Genomic DNA, 14,567 nt, shown 5'->3' with positions numbered 1-14,567 from the left:
TGTGTGTGTGTATGTGTGTTTCCAGACATGTGTAGTCAGCTTGTGAGAGCAAGAAATCAGATGTGATACCAATGACCATAAATAGTGGTACAGTCATACAGTGGAATATTAGCACATAGGTTTGATTAGCATAATTTTAAATTACTTCTCCTAAAAATAATTAAAGGAAATGCATCCCCATTGTAAAATTAAAGTTTATAACAGTTTTTTAAGTGTTACTTGTAACCCCACCACTTGGAAACCTGTACTATTATTATTACTTCCAGTTTAATTTCTGTTGTAAGGACATAGCCTCTGCAGTTAGCCAGCACTAGCTCCTACGTTTGCATGCTATTTTATTTTGGCTTAGCTATTTACCTTCTTTAAGGCCCATTACCAAACCTGTAAAAATAGGATAACACTTTTAATTATTTCATAGGTATTTTTGTGATAGGTAATGTGATAGATGATGCATCTCATCCTCTACAATGTCTGTCTCTATCTCTTCTTCTCTTCTGTCTCTGTCTCTGTCTCTGTCTCTGTCTTTGTCTCTCTCTCTCTCTCTCTCTCTCACACACACACACACACACACACACACACACACACACACAGTGCCTTACTTTCTGCAAAGTTCTTTGTTCTTATCCACAACTACATCTGATGTGGACATTGGGACATGCCTGTCAGGCTAAACACCTAACTAAAGAACTAAACACTTCTTCTGGGGAAAGTTCAAAGAATTTCAGACTCTTGCAGGCAATTAAGGATGTTTTATTGGCTATGAAAGTACTTACAAATATTAGCAATTTTCTGGTATATTTCTTCCAATGAATTTCATGCATAAGGAACCACAGCTGAAGTTCTCATCCAGACATAGTTGTTAAGCCTAAAGAATCTCACTTTCTACTTGGTGAATTTTGTCTTCTTCCCGTCTCTTATGCATTCAAGTAGCACTGACTACTCTGCACTGAGAGAACAGGATCAAGCAGCAACCGCACACTTCACCCTGACCTTCAGCAGTGCGCTCCCTATAAAAAGAGGACCCTCACGGAAATTGGCGGTGAGGGTGTGACCACAGTTCACCTGCTATTGCTGCTCTTTAACAGGCAGAGTTGATAAATGCACTGGATTGGGATACAGTGGAATTTATCTTTTTCATCCCAGCTTCATTCCAAATTAATGAATTCTCAATGAAATTCGACTGCAAGCCATTGGTAGATGGATTCTCAAGCCTTAAATGTTTGATCTCTGCTTACTTCAATCCTGGCTCTAATTTCAGTTTATTAACTGAAGTGACAAAGAAGATTGAACACATGCCACACCTTTACTTTTTTTTTTCTAGAACAGTACAAGAGGTTGTAAGATTACAACCTAGGTTGGCAGGTTATCTACCTTCCAATATACAGCAGGCAACAATTGGAACACATATTTTGCCATCCTATAACAAGAATCATCAGCTCTCTAGCTTACACTATTAGAATGCTTAGTATTTGCCTTATCGTCTTCTCTATTCAGTCAGATCCATGGTGGTTATTCTGGTCATTGCAATGGGATCTTCAAAGTACCAAACTTTATATCAGCTGTCATTAAATTTATCTCTAAGTTACATGAAAAACATAAAAATAATAGTTATTGAAAGAGAGTAATCTTTGAATGTTTCTCTTATGCAAAAGGATTCAAGACCTAGGCAGAGCAGGGTTAATAGGGACACTGCAGAGTCCGTGCAGCCATCAGAAACCCAGTCTCTTATTGTTCAGTGGTCTTTGTGACAAGTTTCCAAACTCAAGGGCTGACTCTTTTTTTTTTTTTTTTTTGAGACAGCTGTACTATCTCTAGTTATCATATCCATACCCTAGGAGGCAAGCAGAAGGGAGAAGTGAGCATAAAACAAAAAGTAGCCAGTCATGTCAGCGCCCATTAGATTTCCAGGAAGCAGAATCCAACAGTTTCTGCTGTTTGGAAAGACAACTTTATACTCTAGGACAAATTTGATCTTTCGTTGGTTTTCTAAAAGAAAAAAAGTAATGGAGACTACACGACAGTCGGGTGGCTAGGATTCTCTGTAGTCTAACCCTATATTATAATATTTTTATATGGGATTGGCGCACCACGTGGACTACCATGAGGGATAAGGATGGGTTGTTGTTGACTTTACTCTCATGAAACTTTCGGAGTGGTGTTGAAGGGTGTATCTGTAAATTCAGTAAACAGTATATGTTTTAATATATTGATTTCCTGGTAAACCTACTTTAGTATTCCACTACACGGAGGCCACCTTCCACTTTTTCTGACATATAACACAGACATGGCTTTAAAGAAAATGCCCTACCAGGGGTGTCCAACCCACGGCCCATGGGCCCAGCATGGCTATGAATGTGGCCCAACACAGTCATAAATTTACTTAAAACCTTTTTTATTCATCAGTTTTTGTTAGTGTTTGTGTATTTAATGTGTGGCCCAAGACAACTCCTCTTCTTCCAGTGTGGCCCAGAGATGCCGAAACGTTGGACTCCCCTGTCAGTTAATGATAGGTTAGATTTTGGGTTTTATATTGCCACTACTGATATTTTTAATGGCATTTTCTGAGACAACGTAACAACTCACAAGATTAGGTGTTGTAGGTGAAACCAATTTTACGTATTAAAATGGAACGTTGTAAAAGATAGCGCGGCCTCTCACTGCTGGAGTAGCGCTTGCTTAGTGCTCCTTTCTTGCCCTGTGTCAAGGCTTCTCCTGCTAGATATACCCAGGGAAACATGATATATAGCATGTTTTACCACAAGAATCAAATACAAAGCAATACTAAGGTGAAAAACAGAGGTAGATTTATTTGTTAAATTGAATTCATTGTGGTCCAACACACATACAATGTATTTCTTGATTATGCTTCTAACATTAGAAGTCAATGTAATAATAGACGCTTTCCAACTCCCTAATTTTAAATGGAGAAAAAATCTGAAAATAATTTATAATCATGAAACTCACAATTGATCAATTCTTTTTTGTAAGATCAATTGGAATTCAAAGGAGTTTAGAGTGTGAGTGTTACTTATACATTACCTACCAAAATCCATACATGTGTTCATCTGTGTAGCGTGGCAGGGGTCTATACATACATCAAATTAACAACAAAAAAAATTTCCTAAGAAGAGTATATCCATTTCACACAGCATTATTCATAGTCACCAAAGTTAAGGCAACCCAAGAATTCATTGAAGGGTAAGTGGATAAACAAAATGTGGCATATACATACCACATAGGACATTATTCAGCTTTAAAAAGAAAAGAAATTTTGATACATGTTACCACCTGGGTCAACCATGAGACATTATGCTGAGTGAAGTAAGCCAGGCGTGCATGCGCCCGCACACACACAAACTGTATGACCGCACTTCCATGAGGTGCTTAGAGTGGTCAAATTCATAAAGACAAAGGGTATATTTTTTCCAATGAATTTCATGCATAAGGAACCACAGCTGAAGTTCTCATCCAGACATAGTTGTTAAGCCTGGAGAATCTCACTTTCTACTTGGTGAATTTTGTGTTCTTCCTGCAACTGAATGGAGAATATGGAGCAGAATTTGCATGACAGATGTGATAGAATTGCGATTTTCAACCAGTGCACCACAAGAATGTTTAAAACATGCACTACCTGACTTTTTAGTCAGGGGCGCTGACTTCTTTTCCCTTAGGGGGTCAAATTTTTTAAAAAATTTTTAAAAAGACAACAGATAACACAACAACAGCTGTCTGGTGTCATGGGTCAAAATTATTCCTATTTTTTTGGTCAGATCACCAAAAAAAACCACTTTGTAGTGTGTCACAGAACTTTAGCAATTTAACCACAGAACTTTAGTGGGTATGCACCATGAGGTGAAAAAGGGTGAAAATCGCTGTTGACAGAGGGTTTCCACCGCCTGCCAGTTTGTTAAGAAACCCAAGTTCACTTTGCAGGCAAATGACTGCCTATGTCTGACCCCGTCGGTCTGGCCCTGTGTCTGACTTCATGTAGTGTGTTGGTGTGTACGACCTTCTGCACTTTCATACCTGCATTTACTGTAGAATGTGAGAGATGAATTTATACTTTCAAACTAGGAAACAGGGCTGCACAGTAGGCTTTTCACTTTGCTTTCCTTATTCATCATCGCTCCTTCCTTTGATCTGTCTCCTGCCGTGAAGATTGTTGCAGTGTTAAAAAGGTGGAACGTTGTTTAAATGTTAGAGTTAACATCAGTGGAGATAGGTACATAGTAAAATATTAATTTAAGGAGATGTGTTTTATGTTTTATTACCTCAATTTAGGAAATGACACACTTGCCACAATGTATTTAAATTCCAGCATTTCAGGTCATTTTATTAAAATATCACATGTAAAATAGAAAACGAAGAAAGGAAAATATAAGAACACTTTATAAATTGAATATATGAGTATTTCACCACGCTTTCAACATAAAAAAATAAATTTTTAAAGTATTTTCTTTATATAGAAGAGACTATACTGATCATACAAGTATGAAATATCACTTAAATTAGAATATTTACTAATGCAATTTATAACATCAAAAACATGGGTTCGAAAGAATATTTTCAGGGACACACGTTATTTCTGTATTTAGTGGCTGTGGCCAAGGTTTTTGTTTACGATTCTGTAGCTGCTTCACACACACTTAAATGGTCTTACTGGGGGACAGCGAAAGGGGAGGTACTTGCAGAGTCCCAAGAAAATGTCAGAGGGGTGAGACAGGGCCGCGCTGCCCACTGGTTTGGGGACTAGCACTTCCCTCGCAGAAGCCCCTGATCTCAGGCTCTTCAGACCGAGCACACCTGAGACTTCAGTTCGAGGCAGTCCGGCATCCTAAGAGGAGCGTCCCCGACCGCCCTCGGAGGGCTGGCCGGGTGCACAGGCGGAGGGGTTCATCGCTCCGTTTTAGGGGGCGAGGTGTGGGTACAAGACCTTGGAACTGCTCGCCTCATTTACTGGGAAACAATGAGAGACTGGCCTTGAGGGACACTTTCACTGGGGAACTCACAACCCTAGTACACAGGTCAAGTCTTAACACATGTAACGTTTGCATGTTGAAAGCAATGCCATGAAATTAAATGTGCTTTACTTCTTTTTCCATACAAGAATGTAAAAGTTATGGAAGGGGAATTGAAGAGGAAACTGAAAAAGGTAACACAGTTTGTTTGTTTTCTTTTAGCCTGACAGAGGAGGTTCCACTTTTTGTTCGTTCCTGTGAACAGGGATTTCCGTCCAAAGTTTGGGTTTTACTCTCTGCTCCTGCCTCCTGCTCTGTCAGACCGGCTTCCTCCCCAGCCACCGCCCCTTGGGGCCCCGCGGCCTGATCCTCTGCAGGAATCGCGTGGAGGGCGGCACCCCCTTTCCTTACAAGGGGAAGCCTTCCCTCCGTCTGCCACCCCGACCACAGCCGCTCGGGGCGAGATCCCCTGGCTGCCGAGTAACTGCCTGGACTCCCCCCACATGCGCCAGGCGAGCTGCTGACACCATCACAGCCCTGCTTCCGCCGTGGCCGTGAGAGGACCGTGGCTCCCAGGTGGCCCGAGCGCTGTGGGACTTCCCAGAACTGTCACACGAATCCCTGTAGGCAGCGCCCCCTGGAGGACCGGAAGAGTCACGATCGCGACCGTAGCGCGCTCTCCCACGGCGGCCCCTGGATGGGCTGTCAATGCCCAGAAGCACAGCAAGGTGGACTCCCTTGGCGGTGGGGGCGCAGCGTCTCTGCCATCACGAGGCGGCGGGTAATCTCTTTGGTAGACTATCTAGCACCTCTGGGGCACAAACAGGCCTCTCTACGGGGGGGCAGGGGTCCCGAGGTGGGCCTCCGGGACTGTCTCTTCCACGGGGTGCACGGAGCTCTTCCTCTCGTTCTGCTGGGGCTGCTGCATGGGTCTCTTAGGAGGGGGACCCCACTTCTTGGTGGTGGGCTTCTTCTTCCTGGAAGGGGTCCCCCGGAAGAACTCGTGTTAAAATTCATGGAACCGCCACCACCATCCTTGTGCCCTCCACCCGAGGGAAGGCCCCTGGGTCCTCCACTTTCCCCTCCAAGGCCTCTCGGAGGGTCTCTGCGTCGTGAGGGTGGAGGGCGGAGGGTGAAGGTAGAGCGAGGAGGTGGCCCACATCCACTACTTCCAAATCGTGGGGGCGTTGCTTGTTCGGCCTTGGAGGCTTTTCCATCTAAGGGCTTCCCGTCCATGTCTCTGGCTGCCCCTTAGCATCTGCGGGGCTTTCGAAGGTGACAAGCGCCAACCCTCTCTGTTTGTTGGTTTCACAGTCTGTCACCAAGAGCACTTCCACTCGTCATTCGTGTTTGGCAAGTACCGCCAAACATGCCAAGGGCTTCCTCATGTTTCTGTATTGGGGCCGCCCATGAAGAGCTTTTCTGGGTGATCAGCTTCATCCATTTTTACCCCTTGGTGACGGCGGAAGGGGTGGTGACAGTTTCATGCTCCCAGGAGCTCACTGCTGGTGGCTTCCTGGCCACTCAGCACAACAGAGGGCCACAGGCTCGGAGGACGGAAAAGGGAACCTGCTCCACCGACAAAGGTGGTATCTATAATTGAACATTTCAATAACAAAATTACTATGGAAATTATTATATCTCAATATTTATATTTAACAGTAGCATCAGTATGGGAACGTATTCAGGATTTTACCTGAACTTTATTGTAAAATATGCCTTCTTAAGTTTGCAGGTATCTATTTTTATCTTAAAAGGGTCTTTTAGCATGACAAGTTTGCAGTAAATTGAATTACAGAATTTAAGGAAAAGGTCTAAATTGTCAGGTATGTGTACATTTCGAAGATGTTCAAGAAACATGATTATTCATTTCCAATTCAGTTTCCAAATCTGAATACAACATGCACATTATTTGTCACAATTTCTTCTTTAGAATTCTGTAAACCGAAAGCCCACACATTATGCTCAGAATCTTCAAAAATATATTTATGGCACTGAGACGAGCTAGAACATTGGAAGAGTGTAAACACTGCATTATTCTCTCTGAACTCTGTTTTCATAATAATGCTGCATTGTTACATCTATAAATACTGTCCATTTGCAATGTGTCCTGCATTGGGCAGCAGAAAGGTACGCGTGAGATGTGTTAACTGAATAGAGAAGAACTTGGTCTGGTTTGGTTTGGCTTTTGTTGCTTATATCACAAGGTTCACGTTACAAATTAGCAGGCAAATGGAGAAGATAAGGAGAAATTATTGCAGACCATCTGCATTGCAAAACCTCATGGCCTTTATTGTACAACTTGATGGGTACTATGATGGGTTTTTTTTTTTTCTTTTAATCCAAAGAGGGATGTCATTATATTTCAGATATCCTGTCCTGGAGAAGGGCAGTATCCAAGGAGCTGAGGATTAAGTGAGGGGGACAGTGTAGAGATATTGCAGTATTTTGCATATAAAATATGAAGGTCTCGGACTATGGCAGTGGCAGCTATAATCAAGGGAGGGGGAGATAGAATAGTGAGGAAAAATTATGATTATTAATTTTTCTTGTCTAATTGCTCTGGCTAGGACTCCCAGTACTATGCTGAATAGAAGTGGCAAGGCTGGGCATTCTTGCCTTGATCCAGACCTTAGAGAAAATTATTTCAGTTTCTTATCATAAAGTATGCTATTGTGGGATGGAGTCTATATATGATCTTCATTGTGTTGAGGTCATTTTTTTCCTATACTTAATTTGTTGAGAGGTTTTTTTATTTTTATGAAAGAGCGTTGAATTTTATCAAATCATTTTCTGCATCTATTAAGATGATCATGTGATATTTATCCTTTATTCTGTTACGTGGTGTGTCATACTTATTGATTTGCCAATGTTGAACTATGCTTACACCCCAGGGATAAATCCCACTTGGTCATGGTGCACAATCTTCTTCATGTGCAGTCTGCTAATATTTTGTCGAGGATTTTTGCATCAATGTTCATGAGAATATTGGTCTGTAGTTTTCTTGTGGTGTCTTTGTCAGAGTAATACTGGCCACATAAAACAGGTTTGAAAATGTTTCTTCCTCTTAAGTTTTATAGAAGGGTTTAAGGATCAGCATTAATTCTTTAAATGCTTTAAAATTTGTTTATGAAATCTTGTGATCTTGGGATATTTTTGTGGGGAGAAGGCTTTAGTTATTGGGCTTCTCATATTTTCTGTATATTTCTTCTTGATTCAATCTTGGTAGGTTGTATGTTCTAGGAATTTATTTTTTTTCTATGTTGTTCAATTTTTTGGTGTATAATTGTTCATAATAGTGCCTTATAATGTATTTTTTAAATTTCTGTGGCACCAGTTGTATTGGCTCCTATTTTATTTTTGACTTTATCATTGTATTGGCCAAGCAGTTTGTTTTTTTTTGTAAAATGGCTCCAGTGGTGCTTTGTTGTCTTTAAATTTACTCAAACAGTTTTGTTAGTATTGTGACAGCTGTCACATCAGTGTGCATTAAAAAAATTATCAAAATTGGTGAATTTTTGTGCAGCCATTTTAATATTGAAGATGAAAGAAAATGGGCAACATTTTTGGCATATTATGCTTTATTACTTTAAGAGAGGTAAAAACACAACTGAAACGCCAAAAAAAAAAAAAATTGCACAGTGTGTGGAGAAGGTGCTGTCGATTCAACCCGTCAAATGTGGTTTGCAAAGTTTTGTGGTGGAGATTTCTCGCTGGATGAAGCTGCAGGGTCAGGTAGACCAGTTGAGGTTTATAGTAATCAAATTGAGGCATTAATTGAGAACAAATAATGTTACACCATGTGGGAGAGGGCCGACATATTCAAAATATCCAAATTAAAGAAGTTGAAGTTATTGGTGAAAATGAAAAATGTCTTTTTGCCCAACCCAATAGTTCGTCTCCTTTTTTTCTCTTGTGAGTATAGCTAAGGGTTTGTCAATTCTGTGGGTTTTTAAAAACATCTTAGTTTTGTGAACTTTTCTATTGTTTTTACATTCTGTAGGTCACTTATTTCTGCTGTACTCTTTATTATTTACTTCTTTTTGATAACTTTGAACTTGGTGTTTCTGACTCCTTGGTGTTTCTGACTCCTTGAGGTGTCAAGTTAGGTTGAGTTTTTTGTTTTTTAATGTGTGTGTTTGTCACCATAAATTTCTATCTTAGTGTTGCTTTTACTGTATCCCATAAATTTTATGTTGTGTTTTCTTTTTTCTTTCTTTTTGTTTGTCCTGAGATTTTGTTTTTCTAATCACCCTTTTGTTTCTTCTTTGACCCTATGGTTGTTCAAGTGTGTGTTGTGTAGTTTCCACATATTTGTAAGTATTCACATTTTCCTTTTGTTACTGACTTCTAGAGAACTGGACAGGACATTGGTCAGTTCATTATAGGAATAAGGATAAGGGAGAAGTAAAAAATGTGGCTGTGATTTTTTTAGGCACTAGGAGAACAATGCCGCTAAGTAAAACATGGAAGTCAATTTGGTTTGCCAAGGGAAGGAAGATTTATAATAAACTTAATTTTAGGATGAATTCAGTTTGCAGGGCAGCTCCAACATGCAAATGAAAATTATTGTGGAAATGGAAATGACACATGAAACTGTGACTGCTTACTGAATAAGAAATATTTATGAAAATTACATTTTTGGAATACGATACTGTCTCTCCTTCTATGTAAAGAATGCCTATAACTTTGGGTTGATTGTAGAGAAGCTCATACAAATTTATTTTGCCCTCACTGTTGGCATCATTGAAACATAAAGATGTTTAAGTCTAGATTGTGAGTGGCAGCCCAAATATTGCTCACCCTGGATTCTTGCTCTTACTGTCAAAGCTACTATTCCTGAACTCAAGAACTCCCTACAAAACAAGAGGGTCATCAGTTTCGTTTAGAAACATTACATCATCTTCCCTCTCAGCTCAGGAAGAGTAGAGGGTGGGGCAAAATAGGTTTACAGTTATTGGTATGGAAAATAATATAATAATTTATGAATAATAACAAACTTTCATATACTCATAACTGTAAACCAACTTTTGCCCTACCCTGTACTACCACAGTGAGAAGCTTGTCAGGAGAACGCCTTCTAATATAAGCCAATTATGGATTTCTATCTTACCTTGGATGGGGAGGTAGGTAGGTAAAATCTATTAAAACTTTATTTTATTCATCTCCACAAGCCCCAGAATTTATTAAATGAACCTATCCAGCTCATGGTTACTAACTTTGGTTTAGATGGTGGAGGAAATAATAGTGATCTATAGCTTAGAAAAAAATAGGTCCATAGGCACGTTTGCATTCTGAATTTCCACTGGTAACATGAATTTACTTTGTACCATTTAAGGATTCTTTAGTGTTATAAAATAAAAAATTTATTAGGTAATGTCTCTGTAGCCTGAGGACTGAGGCTACAATGCAAAAGGAAGAGAGTATCATTCAGGAAGATGAATGGAACTGCATTATAGCTCCTTAATTCCAAAGAAAATGAATCATTATTCATAATAAATATATGTAGAAAATATTAACATAACAGTGTGTTTCAAGAACCCGGTCTGTGTTATTTGATTGGGAAACTTAGTTTTTCCCCAGGACATAGTTTATCATTTAAATTGTGGAAAAATGTGATGAACATAATATTTGAAGTAATAGGACCTGAAATTTATCCTAAGTCAGATTAGACTATGTCATTGTTCCTAAAGGTATACGTCTATTTTAAATAGCTGTTGGGAAACAAATTTATCATTTTAGTATCATCCTAAAACAACCACTATGCATCTTTTGAGATTAATTGGCTACTCAAAAATTTTCATCTATATATAAAAAAAAGAAACCAAAAACACACTCTTCAATATAGCTGGAGGTCTGTATCTGAGATAGTTAATGCAACTATGCAAGTACATGTTCACAGGTCCCTGAAGAATATTTAATAATCTCTGTATTTATTTTCATAAAATTTTAATTTGGTTTTCATGGGAGATGATGGGGAAATCTTAACTAAATACAGAAAGCATCTCATTTATTTTATCTTTATCACATTAATACAGATTTTTAAAATACAACATCCACAGGGATAATTCAGAGTGAGCCCGAGCCCAAGTTACACATCTAGTATGTTAATATTCAAAGCAGTCTCTGCTTTAGGAAATCTTCCCATTTCCTACCTAGTTTCCGCTTTGCTAACAGAATGTTTGACAAGAAGCAGATGGAATTTGTTGGTACAAAGACAAGAGAATTATATGCAGGGAGCGATGGGCAAGGAATCGTTGTCCTCCAAGTAATCCCTAAGAATAAGTGGGGATTCGTAGTCCCAAGGCACAAAATCTGGTCTGGACTGTTCTCCTGTGATTCTTTTTCCACATAAAGCAATCGTGGGAAGTTATTTGAGGGCCACCTGCAGTAGGTCAACCATAAAAATAAAGGAAAACTTGTTTGACAGGTTTGGATTCATAATGAATAAAAGTATAAAATACCACTCTACTGTCACTTAATTGTAATATTAAATTACCATTGTATTTTTGTATATAACAAAACCTTAAGCTATAAACAAAGTAATTACATAACTCATCTGTATTGCATTTTATATAATGTAATATTGGATCACATGTAATACTTCATGAAACTATTTACAAGAAAATACACAACTAAAAACAAGTTTTCCATCTTTGTTAATTTTCTCTAATTTTATGCTTTTGACAGTCTTACTTTGGCCTAAGCTTCTTTTCTGCAAGACATAATTGTCAAAGGAATTTTTTTTACTTTTATTGCTGACACTATTAGCAGATGCCTGCATTCTGCCCCCGCTTCCCTCTGGCCATCACCACACAGTGGTCTGTGCCCATGGGTCCTGCATGTCTGTTCTTTGGCTGATCCCTTCACCTTCTTTCATCCATCTCCCCGACCCCCACCCGCTGACAGCTGGCAGTCTGTTCCATGTCTCCATGACTCTGTTTCTGTTTTGTTCATCAGTTTGTTTTATTAGAGTCTACATATTAGTGAGACCATATGGTATTTGTCTTTCTCTGACTGACTTACTTCACTTTACATAGTGCTCTCCAGGTCCATTGCAAAAGGCAGCATTTCCTTCTTTCTCACAGCCTTGTAGTATCCCGTTGTGTAAATGCACCACAGTGTTTCAGCCATTCATCTACTGATGGGAACTTGGGCTGTTCCCAGATCTGTAAGTGGTTATGTGGGGACCACGCTTTGACTTGGCAGTGTACATAATGGGAAATCTGATTGGAATCAAGGCACAGGATAAGGTGAAAGAGCGAAAATAGCAGGTGGTAAAGAGCGGCAATAGCATGAGGTGACAAAAGGGACTGGGCGCCCCATGCCACCCAGTTCACAATTAGTCTTTGTGCTATCATCACTGCTCAAAAGATACTAGAGCACCCTTGTTCCTATGTCGTGAACAAAGGTTACTTCAAAGCAGGAGAGGAAAATTACTTCCTAATTATTACTTTATTCTCATCCGGAAAAGCCAAATACAAGTGAAACTAAAAATAATATTCAAAAATGCTATGTCTTTAAACTTGCTGGGATAGAGTATCAGTTTCAGCTTTAAAAGTACTTGAGCTTCTTGTCAGTTGTATGTGTTTCAAAGTTGTGACTTTGAAACATTAAAAAGAAACAAGTTAAATATTAAAGGTTTTTCATAAAGATAGCAAATATAAATAAATGTAGTCATGTATTATTAAGAGCACTTCATTTTTGTAATGACTTTACTTTTACCAACGGACAATATGCCCTGGTCTATTTTTAACCTAGTCTGTAAAATGTAAATATAATCCTAGGGTATTTTTTTTCAGTTAATAAGTAGAATTTACGCCACCATCTTATATTTTGTCACGGTTGAACTCCAATGTTAAAAATATATTAAAAAGAGATATTCAGACAGTAAAATACTTTTTTTCTTAAAGTCATTATTTTGAAGACTGTCACAGTCTGTTGGTTACAGTATATTTTGAGATGGAGCATGTTCTTATTATATTTAAATTCTTTGAGTCTTCATAGCAATCAACATATTTTAAAGTAAAAAAAAAAATGTTTAAAAATAAATGAGTACGGATGTTTCCAGGAAGGATAAAATAACAGGGATTGGATTAACTCTTCTACCTGAACCAACCAAAAGATGAACCAGATTAATGCAAAAATGGTTAAAGACACTAGATCTCCGGCAACGAAGGACAGAAATCTATGAGAAGAAGTAGATAAGCCAGGTGAACCCTACGCTTACCACAGCGTGCTAGCCTGAGTGCGTTGCTGGGTTGTGACAGACAGACAGAACCCAGGCAGAGCCCAATGTGTCCCTGAGCTGAAGAAATGAAGCCCAGAGTACGGGTGGACCTAGTGCCTAGAACTCACGAGACAGGCCTCAGGAGTAGAGACAGAGCTTTGGGGTGTGCAGAATACACGTTAGCACGTAAATGGACAAAAACTGCTGGTGGCTAGAGATGTTCCAGGCCGCCCATCGTACCCTTTCCTGTCTCTACCCTCTCCTCTCTGTTCACGTAAAGTCATCTCAGCACGCGGTTTGTGCAATAAAATCATTTTTTAACCTAGAAGGGTCGGACAGGACTGTGCATCCACAAGCCACTGTACCAGAGGCCTCACTGGATCATAGAAACGTCACCTTCTTTGCGAGTGCTTTTGTTACTAAACAGACAAGGAGGAACAAGAAGGGATCCAGAGAGGCGACACAGGGCGCGTCCCTCCTCCTTTCGCGCACCTGGCTGAGTCCTCACAGGCAGGAGAAGGTGGGCCACGCTCCTACGTCAGCGTCCAGGCCCAGCTCGGCACCCTCTGAAAGGAGGCATACGTTGGGCCAGGAATGAGGTGTGTATGTCTGACAGTGAGGTGCATTTTCTTGCTTTCTCAGGAAATTGAGCGTGTCAGCCTGGGTAAATAAGGAAGGGTTCCCTTTCGATATGTCAGGGCACCTTGTACTCTAGGTCTGTATTTTTAAAAATTCAATTTTTTTATAGCAGGGTCTACTTTTTAAAAAGTCTGGATGCTAGAACAGAAGTGTCAGATTTTATTGTTAAAACTACGAACTGCCAAAAAAAGACTGTCTGTTGTAATCAATGAAGGTTTAATAAAGGGTTCATTAAAGATTTACTCTTCTTTTCAAATATAAATGAAGAATTTTATTTTTAATAATATTTCAACATATCATCTGGATTAGACACAATTTAAAAGTGTGTAAGTAAACTAAGCATATTCAAATACTTCCTATTAAAGTATAATATCTTACTAAATGCAGATGTGAAAATCCAACTTGAAAAGTTATATAAAATATTATTAACAAAAAATAATCTATGACTATTTAAGGGCAATTAAAGGATTACCTAATGGGATATTAAAGCAGAATAAAAGATACAAACTTTAGCAGAATATAAGTCTATGTTATCTCCATTGTATTACCCATATGAAAGTATAATACTTTATTTCTAGATGATTTGCTTTCATTACAATGACTCCTTACAATTACATAAAAATATGCATCAATGTATTTCAGTGCTACACGGAACCTGGTTTGCTTCCTACTGATACTCAGTGGCATGGATGAGGAACCCAATACTGTATTAAATCTAAAGATAATAATGGTATTATTAA

The 14,567-nt window shown here is 39.1% G+C and overlaps 1 pseudogene; it reads right to left on the bottom strand.

Annotated features, from left to right (window-relative positions):
* Positions 1 to 5,247: 5,247 nt before the first annotated feature.
* LOC129063274 (RNA binding motif protein, X-linked-like-1) lies at positions 5,248 to 6,402 on the bottom strand (annotated as a pseudogene).
* Between the last annotated feature and the right edge of the window lie 8,165 nt (positions 6,403 to 14,567).

The sequence above is a fragment of the Pteronotus mesoamericanus genome, unplaced genomic scaffold (genome assembly GCF_021234165.1).
Source record: "Pteronotus mesoamericanus isolate MK-2021 breed Mesoamerican mustached bat unplaced genomic scaffold, CSHL_Meso_final scaffold_85, whole genome shotgun sequence".
NCBI classification, from domain to species: domain Eukaryota; kingdom Metazoa; phylum Chordata; class Mammalia; order Chiroptera; family Mormoopidae; genus Pteronotus; species Pteronotus mesoamericanus.
The sequence above is the reverse complement of the archived record's forward strand: the minus strand, read 5'-3'. Positions and strand labels throughout refer to the sequence as shown.